This window comes from Maniola jurtina, chromosome 15, assembly GCF_905333055.1.
Source record: "Maniola jurtina chromosome 15, ilManJurt1.1, whole genome shotgun sequence".
Lineage (NCBI taxonomy): Eukaryota > Metazoa > Arthropoda > Insecta > Lepidoptera > Nymphalidae > Maniola > Maniola jurtina.
Window position 1 is genome coordinate 9,171,829 of NC_060043.1, and position 14,801 is coordinate 9,186,629.

Consider the following 14,801-nt stretch of genomic DNA (forward strand, 5'->3'; position numbering starts at 1 on the left):
TTCACAATTAATAATAGTGCATTTGTTTATATACTCATCTTTAGGGATCCTTGACCTGTGATCAAAGCCATAAATAAGTGGTCGCCGGTTCGAATTCAGAAATTATGAACGAAGAATAGGTATGAAGGCAAAGTTATTTCATATTATACCTACCTACTTGAAAACAAACAATAATGAACCCTATTACAGGTATGTGTTGTCTAATATACTAGTTGATGCCCGCGACTTCGTCCACGTGGACCTTGTCCTTCGTTTCAAAAACTGTGATTTTTTAAAAATAGCTTATGTCACTCTCTAGGTACAAGTATACTCACGTAAAAAATTACGTTGATCCGTTGCTCCAATGCGACGTGATTGAAGGACAAATCAACAAAGAAAATATTCGCTTTTTAATATGGATTGTGATGGGTCATTAACTTCCAAAGCAAGTAACATAACATTATAACTACATATTAATATATGCTAGCCTCGGTTTTGCTCGGCTTTGCACGGGCATGTAGTATGATATTAGGTCCTTACATATGAAATTGGCGTTTTGTAAGGGAAGACCAAAAAGTCGATTTTTTTAAATATAATATATTTATTTAATCAAAGTATATACCATTGCTGTCTATGCACTTTTGCCATGTCACAAAACCATTCGGAAGGGAATCAATAAAATCTTTGAAGGCGCTTTGGACTGCCCCATCGGAGTTGAATTTTTTCCATATATAAGAAGTTATCAAAATTTCTAAAAAAAATGGTAATCTATTGGAGCAAGGTCCGGGGAGTAGGTACGGTGGATATCTTAGACATTCCAATTGAAGCTCCTCTAATTGGGTAGCCGTCTGTTGTGTGGTCTAGCGTTGTCCTGAAGCAGCAGTGGCCTAGAGCGATTGACCAGCCTCAGTTGTGTGGCAGCTAGCTTTTCCATCATGGTTTGCAGTTGCTGACAATAGTCCTCCACCGTAATCGTCTGGCCAGTTTAAGAAAGCTGTAGTAAACGACACCGGTACTAGTCCACCAAACCCTTCAATTCTTCATTATCAACTTTGGTCTCTGGTCGTCACCGGGGCTTATTCTGCAGGTCAAAATTTCCAGATCAAAAACGTTGGAATCAAAAACGCACTATGTTTTCCTTTGCGAAACCACCGCCATACACATCATTAATCCTTCGAGCCGTTTCAGCAGCACTGGTGCCACGAAGCAACTCGTACTCGTAAATAACGTGATATTTCAAGTTTTCCACTTGTTGTTAGTGACCTTTTTATAAATCACATGGTTTGTTGATGGACAGCGAAACGTTAAAAATTAAAAACAGGTATAGTCGTACCGGCCGGTTAAGAGCTAATAGCAATAAAACTTTTTAACAATAGTGTTTTATATTATGAACGGTCATAAGCCCTAATGCGGTCGAGTAAAACTCAACCTAACGACTACTTGTTAAAGCTAAAAATTTATTACCTTTCCCGCAAACAAAGAAATTCTACGACTGCATAGGGTTGTTAAATAGATGTATTTTTCAAATTGCCAATATCATAACTGCACATAAGGCACATTACTTATAATAATAATGAAACAGATAACAAGATAAACATAATAATTTTTAATTGAAGTTTAGGTAGGTGTAAAAAGGTGGTTATTTAAATATCACTTCTAAAGAAGGACTGATCGGGATTTCCGGACTTTGGAGTTCCGTCACTTGTTGCAACCCTGTTGTAAAATATTAAGTAAATCTGTTGTAATTATTCATGACGGCATTTGAATTTAAACCTTAGCGTAAACAGTTAAGTCAGCGTTTGGAATGGGTACATACCGACTTATGATCTTTTGGAATAATTTACCTAATTAGTTAACTTTTATAGCTTTTAACTCCGAACCGGCCGGTACTACTATACCTAGTTTTGAAACAATATCGCACCACTTCTCGTTCAGAAATTACAAATTAGGCACCATTATTCTGTATCGAAAACAAAGATCTTCAATGGGGCAAAACGATGAAAAAAAGCAGGTAGCTTAGAAACAATAGTGCACATGGGCCACCCTCTTGCAGCATGGTGGTATGTCAGCTGACTCGACACCAAAATATTTGCAATATTATGTTGTTTTAATAATAAAAATTGTATCCCATGAACTTCAAAAACATTTACTGATTAGTACTTAGGTAGGTACTGTACACATTATTGTTTTAATTTTAATAAATAAATATTAACTAACTTTACAAAGTGGTAGTAGTGGTTGAGATGTCGGCCTGCTCTTTAGGTCTGGGGTCCAGGGTTTGTTTGGACACGCACCTCTAACTTTCCGAAGTTATGCGTATTTTAAGCAATTAATATCGCTCCCTTTAACGGTGAAGAGAATCAACTTCTAATGTATAACTAGTAAGTGGACACATGTGTTGAAAAACAGTTTATGTAAACTACTTTCATGTAATTTTACATTCTAAGTGGTCAAAAAGTTTTACCTGATATGCAAAGTTGTACGTGTTTAGGTTTAAGTATTTCTGTGTTATCAGGGGGTTGAAAATAGCTTTAAATGATTCGTATAGTGATATATTAAGTATACACATTACGCATTACCATGCCAATACATCGCCTTATTAGAATTTGGCTGAATAGTGAATACTAATATGTATTACTCGGATAGTAGATATTAACCGGTTTTATTATTCTAATAAGAAAACTAGAAAAGAGTCGCTAATCTTCAAACGGCTGAACACATTTTCTTAGATTATAGCTATGAACACTCTTGAGAATTGACTAAGCGAAGTTGCATAGCTGCAAGCTTTTTCAATCACGCAAAAATTTACAGGTATAGGATAATCCTAATAAATGAAGAGAAATTAACTTAACAAAAATTGATGATATCCCATCAAAAACATAAATGTGAAAAAGTGCCAAGTTCGATAGAGAAAATGAGAGATTGTAAGCTTCGCCGATAAAAGGTAAGCTTCGCCGACAAAAGCATTGATATCTAAATAGGTGCCAAGTTCTTATAGGTCTTTATATCATTCCTACAAGAATGTACAAGAAACTTTGATCGTTTTAAAATATTATTTTATGTTATTGAGTACATATAACTTGGCAAGTTTTAATAGTCGGTTAATTACATTTAATGTTTAATATAAAATATAGTACACTTAGCAAGTTTTGATATTTGCCAATACATTCCTAAACTTAAACTAAATTTTATGTTAAACGTAAAATGTGATTTACTGACTTTAAAAACTTGCCAAGTTATATGTACTCAATAACATAAAATAATATTTTAAAACGATCAAAGTTTCTTGTACATTCTTGTAGGAATGATATAAAGACCTATAAGAACTTGGCACCTATTTAGATATCAATGCTTTTGTCGGCGAAGCTTACCTTTTATCGGCGAAGCTTACAATCTCTCATTTTCTCTATCGAACTTGGCACTTTTTCACATTTATGTTTTTGATGGGATATAATATACCTACTCTATATAAATCTACCTACAGAAAATCTACCTGCAATAAATGTCAGATAAAGAATTTTTTTATTAACTGGAGAAAAAACACCCTGTTTATAATGTTTGCATGGGCAAGCAACTTCCAGATACAAGATTACAAGATTTATTCTTTAACAACCGACAGTAGGTAGCCAATAGCCATACACCTATATGTATACCTATACATTTGACCTTAACCAATATACGGACTTGCATTATGAGTATTGCGTAGAAGAAAGTTCGTGTCAAACGGGCTTTATCGGTACCTTTTAGCGTGGATTTTTATGCAAATAAGTACAATAGCCCACTTGTATGTTTTTTATCGAACTGTACCTATTTCTATTTATTCTCACTATTATTACGCAATGTCCTTCATTACTTGTATATGCTAATATGCACTTAATATTATGCTACGCTGAGTAATGAGTTGTTTTCTTATACCGAAAATAATTTACTCCTTTTCAAAATTGACCTTGTGGCTTGTACACACACATTTTGCTACCTAAAACCACCGCTGCGACATCAGTTTAGATTGTCATTTTATTAGCTAAAAATACAGTTTTGCATCTAAACTTTTTTTTTGAAAATGTTGCAGTAAAACTTAAAGATAGCCTTGTCTAATTATTATTACTGTGCAAATCATGCCAGCGTGAAGTTTATATTTGTAAAATACGGGTACCTATTGGCGGAAATTTTGCACTTTTGGATATATAATAACAGCTAGAATGCTCCTGTTAAACTAATATGACGTCACGGTTATCATGTAGTACTTACTTCATGATAACCGTGACGTCATCGTCCGCGTGGATTTAGGTTTTTTTGAAAATCCCAAGGGAACTCGTCGATTTTTAAGAATAAAATATCTATATAATATGGAATGCAAGGTATCTCAGTGCCAATAGATGATGCCTGCACCTTTGCCCACGTGAAATCAGGTTTTTAAAAATCCCGTGAGAACCCTTTAATTTTTCAGGACAAATAGTAGCCTGTGTGCATCCCTGGGATGCAATTTATCTTTGTACCAATTTTCGTCAAACAGATGGCCGTGAAAAAGTAGCAGACAGACAGACACTATTTTTACCTTGAAAAGTTACAGTAGGACCTCAGAACGCTATTTTCAAAGTGTGAATAATGAATATTCATAGATGTGTTCCGGTGCGGGTTTAATTGTCGAACAGATACGACGCACGGCACCATCGGTGACGTCATTGGACCACTATGGCTAGACGAACTACAATTATTTATACATTGTAAAATTTGTAAAAACCTAATTAGCTACTTATCTACTGATAACTTGAATACCTAAACGAAAGTTCCCAAAACATATCGATGAAGGAAACTCTTATGAAACTACAGTATATAAAAAAATGTTTAAAACGATTTTTTTTCTCGTAGTTAATGTATTCGTGTATCATCACCATCAGGTGATTAACTTCTGCCCTATTGAGCCCAAGATGGACAGCTTTTTAAATTTTGAATAATTAATTTAAATGCAACTTTTAAAGAACATACCAGAACTTAAAATGTAAAGATAATTTAATCATTTTTAAACACCCCTCAAATGTATGAAATATCATATTTTATAGGATAATAACATAATTGATGTTGACACGTACCTATTATACACTGTAAAGGTGAATACCCGATGGTCGACGAACCTGCATCAATATTGAAACCCGTCATCCTACCCGTTACGTGTGTACAACGTTACTGGACTATTAGCATTTTTTATAGCTATTTTACTGCATAATTGAAAATTTCACTTAGCAGGCACTACTGATACTTAAATGTAATATTCATGAAAATATTTAATTAGTTTAGCTACATAAAAAGCATCAATAAATCTTTAAATTCATCTCTGGTTAAGCTTTTTATTTCTCTGAATTTATCACCAGTAGGTAGGTAGGTATATCTTTTTTAAAAATGTTTAAGCCGGTAGTAAATTAGTGTTATGGTTTAAAAGTCTCATTTTAACCCCCGACCCAAAAAGAGGGGTGTTATAAGTTTGACGTGTGTATCTGTGTATCTGTGTGTCTGTGTATCTGTGTATCTGTCTGTGGCATCGTAGCGCCTAAACCAATGAACCGATTTTAATTTACTTTTTTTTTGTTTGAAAGGTGGCTTGATCGAGAGTGTTCTTAACTATAATCCAAGAAAATTCGTTCAGCCGTTTAAAAGTTATCAGCTCTTTTCTAGTTTTCTTGTAGAAAAGAAGGTTAGATAACCCTTAGGTTCATAATATTCAAGTGTCAATTGACAAATGTCACGCTGTCAAGATGGACGTTGCCTACATACATAATTATTTATTTGAAAATGATGTTTTGGAAAACTCAGATACTTTGGATCGTAGGCGCGATCTTTTCTATGTAGTTACTGTAACATAACCTTCACTTGTCGGGGGTGTTGAAAATTTTTAATTTATACTTGTCTAGTTACTGTAACCTTCACTTGTCGGGGGTATTATAAATTTTTAATTTACACTTGTTATGTACCTTTTCTCCTTGTTTAAGCGTAAATCCTTGTGTTACAATAGCGCTAGAGGTTTGAACCTGTGACCTTAGGGGTTTTGGTCTGCTAACTCACCGTTCAAATACTAAGGCACACGCGGGTTATCCTTGCAAGGCATGCTCCAAGGTAATCAGCGAAGACATTTAATATTATACTGTCCACTACTCAAATCAATGTTTCAAGGTATTGTAAAGACATCAAACTGGATTTACTAAGTAAGTCATTTAGGTACTAGGTAATCCGCCACGGATGATTATTATTTATTCAAGTAAATACTTGAATGAGAGAATGACGTTTAATTTAAAAACATTTGAGAAATCTAAGCTAGCATCAAAATAATATCAAAAAAAAAACTAAATAAAACAGGTATAGATAGAGTAATAAAAATAAAATAATAGTAGGTAAGTAAATAACAAAATATTATAATTTTATTACACAGCAATTAATTTAGGTGCACATTAGTCACGCTGTCAGTTTTAGATGGATTTTTCATAATAAAAGCTCATGTGCCTATTTTATTTTATGCAAAAAATTATATTTTCACGCGACAACACGCTAAGGTCACAACGATTTTGTAAATGATGCATAATTTGTATATAAATTTTGTTAGCTGACCATGACCGACCATGAACAATAATTCAAGATCCAAACAAATATTTAGTGGAGTAAACGAAGCCTTTTCGTTGGAATGATATAACCATGATTTTACATGATATAACCACAAATTCGCGCTTTTCAAATTTATTCCTGTATTTGTACTATAAAGACCTACCTACCTGCCAAATTTCATGATTCTAGGTCAACGGGAAGTACCCTATAGGTTTCTTGACAGACACGACGGACAGACAGACAACAAAGTGATCCTATAAGGGTTCCGTTTTTCCTTTTGAGGTACGGAACCCTAAAAAATAAAATGTGTTTCAATTTTAAAAGTAAGATAACTATACCAAGTGGATCCTGTACATTCTAAAACAGATTTTTATTTATTTTCATACACAATAGTTTTTGATTTATCGTGCAAAATGTCGAAAAAAATACCCGAGTACGGAACCCTCGGTGCGCGAGTCCGACTCGCACTTGGCCGGTTTTTTAGATTTGTTATAAACCTTTAACAAATCTACCGTTTGTAAGGCCCTTCTGGCGCTTCGGTATTTGTAGCTGCGGGTCATTACAACCCGTATCATTAACTTGCATATCAGCTACACAACACATTATGTCCCTGAGTGAGTAGAGTGTACTTTACTTAAATCAACATAAATTCTATATTGGAAGAAGATAGCATTAGATTGTAAGAGCACTGAGAACTAAAAAGCGTTAACTATAATTGTTTTTATGATGTCGTTCACCAACTCGATCTGACCTCAGCGAAGATATTATCACGATTCACGGCCATGGCTAATAGGAAACTGCCCTTTTATGTTGCTCTTTTTAACCCCCGATCCAAAAAAGGGGTGTTATAAGTTTGACGTGTGTATCTGTGTATCTATGTATCTGTCTGTGTCGTATCCTAAACTAATGAACCGATTTTAATTTAGTTTTTTTTGTTTGAAAGGTGGCTTGATCGAGAGTGTTCTTAGCTATAATCCAAGAAAATCGGTTCAGCCGTTTGAAAGTTATCAGCTCTTTTCAAGTTACTGTAACCTTCACTTGTCGGGGGTGTAATAAATTTTTAATTTACACTTGTTATATTTAGTACTTTTGGAAACAGCTTTATTCTACGTAAGATATTTTAACTTTCACAGTACATATTTAGCCTTATCTGACTCACCTTAATTATTTGGAGGGACCACCAAGGCAGCAAGCGTCTTGATAGAGGAGTTTTTGAAAATAAGAAATTAATTAAAACTTCACTTAAAAGGTTAAAGCCCTGTTTTAAAGTTTTTAAGTATATCCTGTATTTTTAATCTTTGTCACAGCATTAAACGATATAAAATATTGTTTAAATAAAAATATGCGAATAAAAAATGCCTAAGAGTGATCTAACGAGGGTACAGACTGTAGTGTTACTCAAGGTAGACATTATAGCTCTCAATCTTATCAATGCCTATAATAAAGACCAGATAGCGAAGTACGAGAAAAAAGTTCAACCAGCATGTGGAAGACGCTTAATTAATATCAAAAGTAAATTTTCCATCAATCTAAATCTTATTAATGTTGATGAAATGGTTTGAAATAAATAGGTTTTAAGAAATCGATCCTGCAAGGTCTAGGGCGTATAGACTACAGGCCCATGTTTAAAAATGGGTGGGTCATATGAACCACCAGGTGACGTATACAGGACGATATAAGAGCATAAAATAATAAGTTTCAGCACTATGCCGTCACTTGTAAGCTGTCCAACAGAGTGCTGGTGAGAATTGAAAAGTGCAGGTAGAGTGAGTACATTTTGGTCATATATTTTTGTACGGCATTTTTACCATCGATAGATCCATGGAAAATAATAAGAAAGCGCGCAGTGCCGTAAAAAAATGGTGCGCCACAAAGTCAGTAAATGTTTTGATTTTCTGACAATTTCCGGGGTAAATTTGGTCATTTAATTCTGTACGGCACTAGTTTCATACTGTTTCAATACAGCCTCTAATCCATTATTCCGCAACGCCGTACAAAAATCATGCGACAAGGGGAAAAAATTGAGGGTAGCAACCCCCTCTCTTTCCGTGGTCCGGGGGGTGATTTGAAACAACATAAAATTAATTTATTTTGAAAGTGTTTTATGCATAGATAATATTTTTTTACATGCCGTACATTTTCGTTGGTCCAAAGGTTTGTAGGGGATGTGGATATTATATACACACCCGTTCACTTCAGTTAGACGGCATAGTGATTTTATCATATTATCAATTGTTCTCTTCAAAAATATGTTAATGCCGTACAGTATCAGATGGCCATAAAGTACTACACCCTTAAAATGGTAGCGTCATTTTCATCAGCCTAAAAGATATGGTCTGCATTAAAATGTACGGCATAATTTTTTCCTAATTTATTTATCTTAATACTATTTAAAACAAGGGAAAAGCGTAGAAAATTGCTATATTTTATTAATCTATGAATATTTAAACTTTTGCAATAATTTGAAAAATTTCAGTTTTTGTCTTTATCTATAATTTTTTTTAGAACAGTTTCTTTTGAACGGCAATACTATATAACAATAGTATTTTACACTATCATGTTAAAAAAAAAGTTGCCGTACAGAGTCAAATGATTTTACAGCTTTAAAAATTAAGTATACCATGAAATTAAGATAATTATTGATACACATTCAAATGAACACTAATTTTTTTACGGCATTATTTTTAATAGTACTTTTGAGTGCTAGATAATGTTTTGGAACCAAAGCCGTACTTTGTCAAATCACCCCCCGGACCACGGAAAGAGAGGGGGTTGCTACCCTCAATTTTTTCCCCTTGTCGCATGATTTTTGTACGGCGTTGCGGAATAATGGATTAGAGGCTGTATTGAAACAGTATGAAACTAGTGCCGTACAGAATTAAATGACCAAATTTACCCCGGAAATTGTCAGAAAATCAAAACATTTACTGACTTTGAGGCGCACCATTTTTTTACGGCACTGCGCGCTTTCTTATTATTTTTCATGGATCTATCGATGGTAAAAATGCCGTACAAAAATATATGACCAAAATGTACTCACTCTACCTGCACTTTTCAATTCTCACCAGCACTCTGTTGGACAGCTTACAAGTGACGGCATAGTGCTGAAACTTATTATTTTATGCTCTTATATCGTCCTGTATACGTCACCTGGTGGTTCATATGACCCACCCATTTTTAAACATGGGCCTGTAGTCTAGTAGCGCAGTCTGCCAGATCTAAATAATTACCTACTTGTAATGGCTTCGAGTAATATAAGGTAGGTCTTAATGCTAATTAATAAAGGGCTATTGGAGCAAAAGTCACGGCATAATATACGCTAGCTATCGCGTTGGCGTGCGAAACTAGTCATGCTCGCCACGCCACCACTACATGGCAGATTTTCTGCTTCGCTTGCTTATCACCGCAGTTTTTACTTTAATTACCATTTTTAATGAAATAATAATGTTCTTACTAATTATTAATTTTCATATTCTGTTGAAGTATTAATGTAAGTATTAAATTAGCCTTCTTTTTTCCACTTTGTTCACCTGGGTGATCAAAGTGGTAAAAATAGAAGAATCATAGTATCACCTGGGAATTATATTGTTAGCTGAAAATTAGCGTAACAACAGAGCGATCAGTAGGATTTAGGTTTATTCTTTTTTCCAAATTTTGTTAAAATTTCGAAGTTTAAGCAAAGTGATCTACAATTTCAAGATGTTCTTAAATATTAAGGTGTTCTTAAATTTTGTAAAGTTCTAAAATTCTTCAATTCCTGGGTGATCTGATTCCACTTTTTATACCACTTTGTTCACCAAAGTGACGTTACTTGGGTGAACAAAGTGGAATGTATCTTTAAAGCAAATGTGTGTTCTACAATTGCACATTTCTAGGTAAGTAGGTACCTACCTAAATATCAGGATTTACACTTGTTAAACTTAAAGCATCTATTATTTCAGTCACTGCTTTTTATTTTAAAAAAAACTGTCAGTCTTTTTATTTTCTATAATTTCTAAAGTATAGTGGTCATGTGTTCGCTTTTCAGGAAGCGTGTCCATGCTAGACACGAACGTTTTGTTTAAACAGGCAGAAAAGCTAACAGCTTTCTGGATTGTTTGTTATCACTTTCTTTTCATTTTGGTATCGCGTAGACTTCGGGAGTGTCGAAGTGCCACCCAAAGATATTAAACTAAGTATTTGTGTGCAACACCAACCTAAACTAATTTACCTGTTTACATAGAATGCTATTTTTACCCAATCAGCCAGAAAAGGAGTGTAATGTTTTCAGGGTGTATGTATGTCGAGTTTCTTTATTCAACCATACCTTCTAAATGCCTGAACAGATTTGAATGCATGGGGGTATCGTTAGAATCTTTACATCGTACCGAGTGGCACTGGCTATGAATTAAAAAATATCAATAAGTATGTACCTAATGCTTTATGTGAAAAATTATACTTTTCAGTTCGAAGGTAGTCGTGAGTTGAAATTTTCACAGAATGTGTAGATTTCTATTGCCGCTGGAAACAACAAATAAAAATAAAAATTTCAAAATGACCCCAATGAAGTATTTACGAGTCTAATATAAATGGCCTGACAATAGCTAGCTTTTGGGTGACTAGTTTAGCTCGTTAAAAGGTATGACGTATGATTCCAGCTCTAGATTCATTAATGTAGATTTAATATCGTCCAGCCGTTCCTAAGATAGGTACAAGCTAGCTTTTACTTGATAAGCTTGTTAGAGCTCTAAGTTTACTGATTTGGATATGATCGAGCCGTATCCATCTAGTAATTTTGGTTGTACTAGTTTCAAAGTAAAGCAATATTAAAAGTCTGACTAAATGTTTTAGATCTGGTATAAAGTTTCATCACTAATGATTCAGTGACAATTTTTGTGTGATTCCCGCTTAAGGTGGAAGCGACGGGCCTGCCCGCGAAATTCAAATTTAATTTGGTTTTTCACATTTTTTAAACTAATACGACAACGTAGGCTTATGGCATTTTCAATTGCGACAATGGCAGTATCATCCACACAGGTTTTTATAAAAATCTTTACTTGAAAGGGTCCAGTTTAAAAAATTAGCTCTAGTATCGACTAATGTGTCAGAATTAGTCGATACTACAGCTAATTTCTTAACCTGGACCCTATATAAAATACCATAAGCCTACGTTCTCGTATTAGTTTACAAATTGCGAAAAACCAAATTAAATTTGAATTTCGCGGGCAGGTCCGTCTCATGCCCCTTAAACAAGAAAACTGATAGATATTATAATCTTTTGGTCATAATACTCGTAGTACGTATCTGTATAGAATAAGGAAGTGCTAGAAACTAGAATCTGTTCTTACATTTTGGTTGACTGTAATGTAGGTAGAGTCCATTCTTCATGCCATTGCCATCGAGCAAATACTTCTTTGTTCCTTCCATTCCAAATGAAATGCGTTTTAAATGCTGCTATATCTATGCGTTTACCTAAATGAGTTTTAAAGAGAGATAATATAATTCGCAGTAGAACCAAAAAGGATAAAAATCATCCTTGTATACTCATAATTGAATCCGAAGTAAAACTTTAGGCTAGGTCCACATTATTTTGTATTATCTTTTCGTCATCATTTCAATCTATCGACGGTCCTCTCAGACGGGTTTCGTCCGTCAGCAAACTGTATCTCTGAAACCGCAATAGGTAGAGAATTGAAATTTTCACAGACTGAGTATTTTTATTGCGCCTACAGCAACAAATAATTTATTTTTAATTTAACTCTCACTTGACTAGTTTTTATGTTTGTATAATCTTGGCTTATTCATATATTTCTGTGGTAAAGTCAGTTTTGTCTCATTTATGATCGTCGAGTGCAAAATATAGGCCGATGCATCCTAAGCCCCGAGCATTAAAATTAAATAAACGTGGATCCAGCCTTAAGTGACAATCTCAAGCTTCGTAAAGTCGTGGAAGTTAACTTATAAAAAATGGATTGCTTAGGTAGGTTAGTAGATATAATTGATTGCTTTTGGTTTGAAATCTATTTAAACATGCAGGCAATTAGGTATCTATGCCCATAGTATTAACATGGAACGTGGTCATTTCAAACTATGTAAGCAGGCATCAATCGATTTTATAGCTCGTAGGCACGAACGATTGAAAATTTTCCGTATCAAATATTTACCGGCTACCTGCCCGCCCTACTGACACCACTCATTGTATCGAATATATTCTCCGTCACAACAAAAATGAACTTTGACCTGAACCTCGCCTTAAATATGAATCGACGCACCTTTTCAGAACACGTATTACAAATAATGATAGAACTAAGTACCTACCACAAGTTATTAGCTTTTAACTGACTTGCTTATGCCCCCAATTTCATGTGGACTACATGAATTTCATACCCCTATTTCATATCCCCTAATAAAGGGGTTAAATTTTCAAAAATCCTTCCTTAGCGGATGTCTATGTCATAATAGCTATCTTCATGCTAAACAGCGCGATGCGTCCAGTAGTTGATAGATCAAGATCAGTCAGTTACCTTTTTTTTTCATGTATTTAGACTAGATCAAGTGATTGTCTAGTCAAGAAGCTACGGCAGAAGACTCGTTGGATGACTCCCATCATTCAACTCACTTTCTCGGCCTTCGTTTCGCTACGGAGGTCTTCATGCAGGAGTCGACCAGGAAGCGTCAAGCCAGAAACGCTTTATAAAAACACTCTAGGGGTAGGGCAGAAAAGACTGCGTGGAGGATTTCATTCTGGGCTACTTAGTTACTCGTATGCTACTACTCTAGCTACGAATGCATACAAAGTTTGTTTAAATGCTTCAAATTATAACTTCACTAGTGGTAGGTTAATTTTTTTATTAAATCATCACTTAGGATGTAGGACCACGAAACTTCCTAAATTAAATAAGTTATAACTTATAAGCATTAAGTAGGTACAAGGCATTAAGAGACGTTTGATTTTTTATATTAGATGCCAGATGCGGTTTAAGTTTTTAAATTCAGTAAGTATAAAATTATTTGCAGATTTTTCCGTTACGTACGTCAACTTTTTAGATGGCTTTTCTTATTGTTTTTTTCGCACTAAGCACTGTTTAGATAGGTGTACCGTATGAAAGCAAGCGAATATTATACTGAACACAACCACTTCGTTAAGACTTCGCTTACGAGAACAATCTACCACGAGTATAATGCGTACACGCTATCCAACAAGTTGCAGGAACAAAAAATTCTTTCACAGATACATTATTCGTTATATGTATATACGTACATAAAACGAACACCGAATATCGGACTAGGTTCGTCCGCGTGTACTACACAAATTTCAAGCCCTTAATTTACCCCCTTTGGGTTTGAATTTTCAAAAATCCTTTCTCAGCAGATGATAATAGCTATCTGCATGCCAAATTTCAGTCAGTCAGTCAGCTTTTTCTTTCATAAATATATTTAGGTTATTTTACCCTGCAATGCTAACCAGCATGATACCAACTATGACACTTTGAATAACTTACATAGTGTGACCCTTTGTGTGACCTAAGTTATCAAGTCATATTATTTAAGCACTAGCGACCCGCCCCGGCTTCGCACGGGTGAATTACTTTTATTCTATGGAAAAGTGGTTATAATGGCTAAAATATAAATGTTTGGTTTATACTATCGCGGACTTTTTTGTAGGCATTATTGAGTTCTACAACTTTTCTATAGAAGTCAACCATACATCTCTAACCATTTAGGCAGCGTTCGCGAGAATCGTTAACGTACGGCAGTTTTTTCGACGCCTTACTCCACAATTTTCACTACCACGAAAAATCCTATCTATTTTCCGGGATAAAATATAGCCTATACGGATTCGGAAGAATCCCTCTAAGTAATGGTAAAAGAAATTTTGAAATCGGTCCAGTAGTTTTTGAGCCTATTCAATACAAACATACAAAAATACAAAAATACAAAAAAATACATTTCCTCTTTATAATATTAGTATAGATTAATAATAATCATTAGGTAAATGGTCATTTTTGGTGGTTGACAATTCAGTCAATACACATAGTATAAGAAGCAATGACACGATGACATGAATAAAGGATTGGTGACGATCAATGAAATTCACTAGTTGATAGAAACTCGCCCTCAAGTATCAACTATAATGTACTCTACCTAAATACAAAAAAATGAACAAAAACCAGTAAAGTCTGGGATAGGGTATTTGATCCGAAAATAATTTTATTCAAGCCACTTGCAGAGCTTACTTGACTTTTATTTCA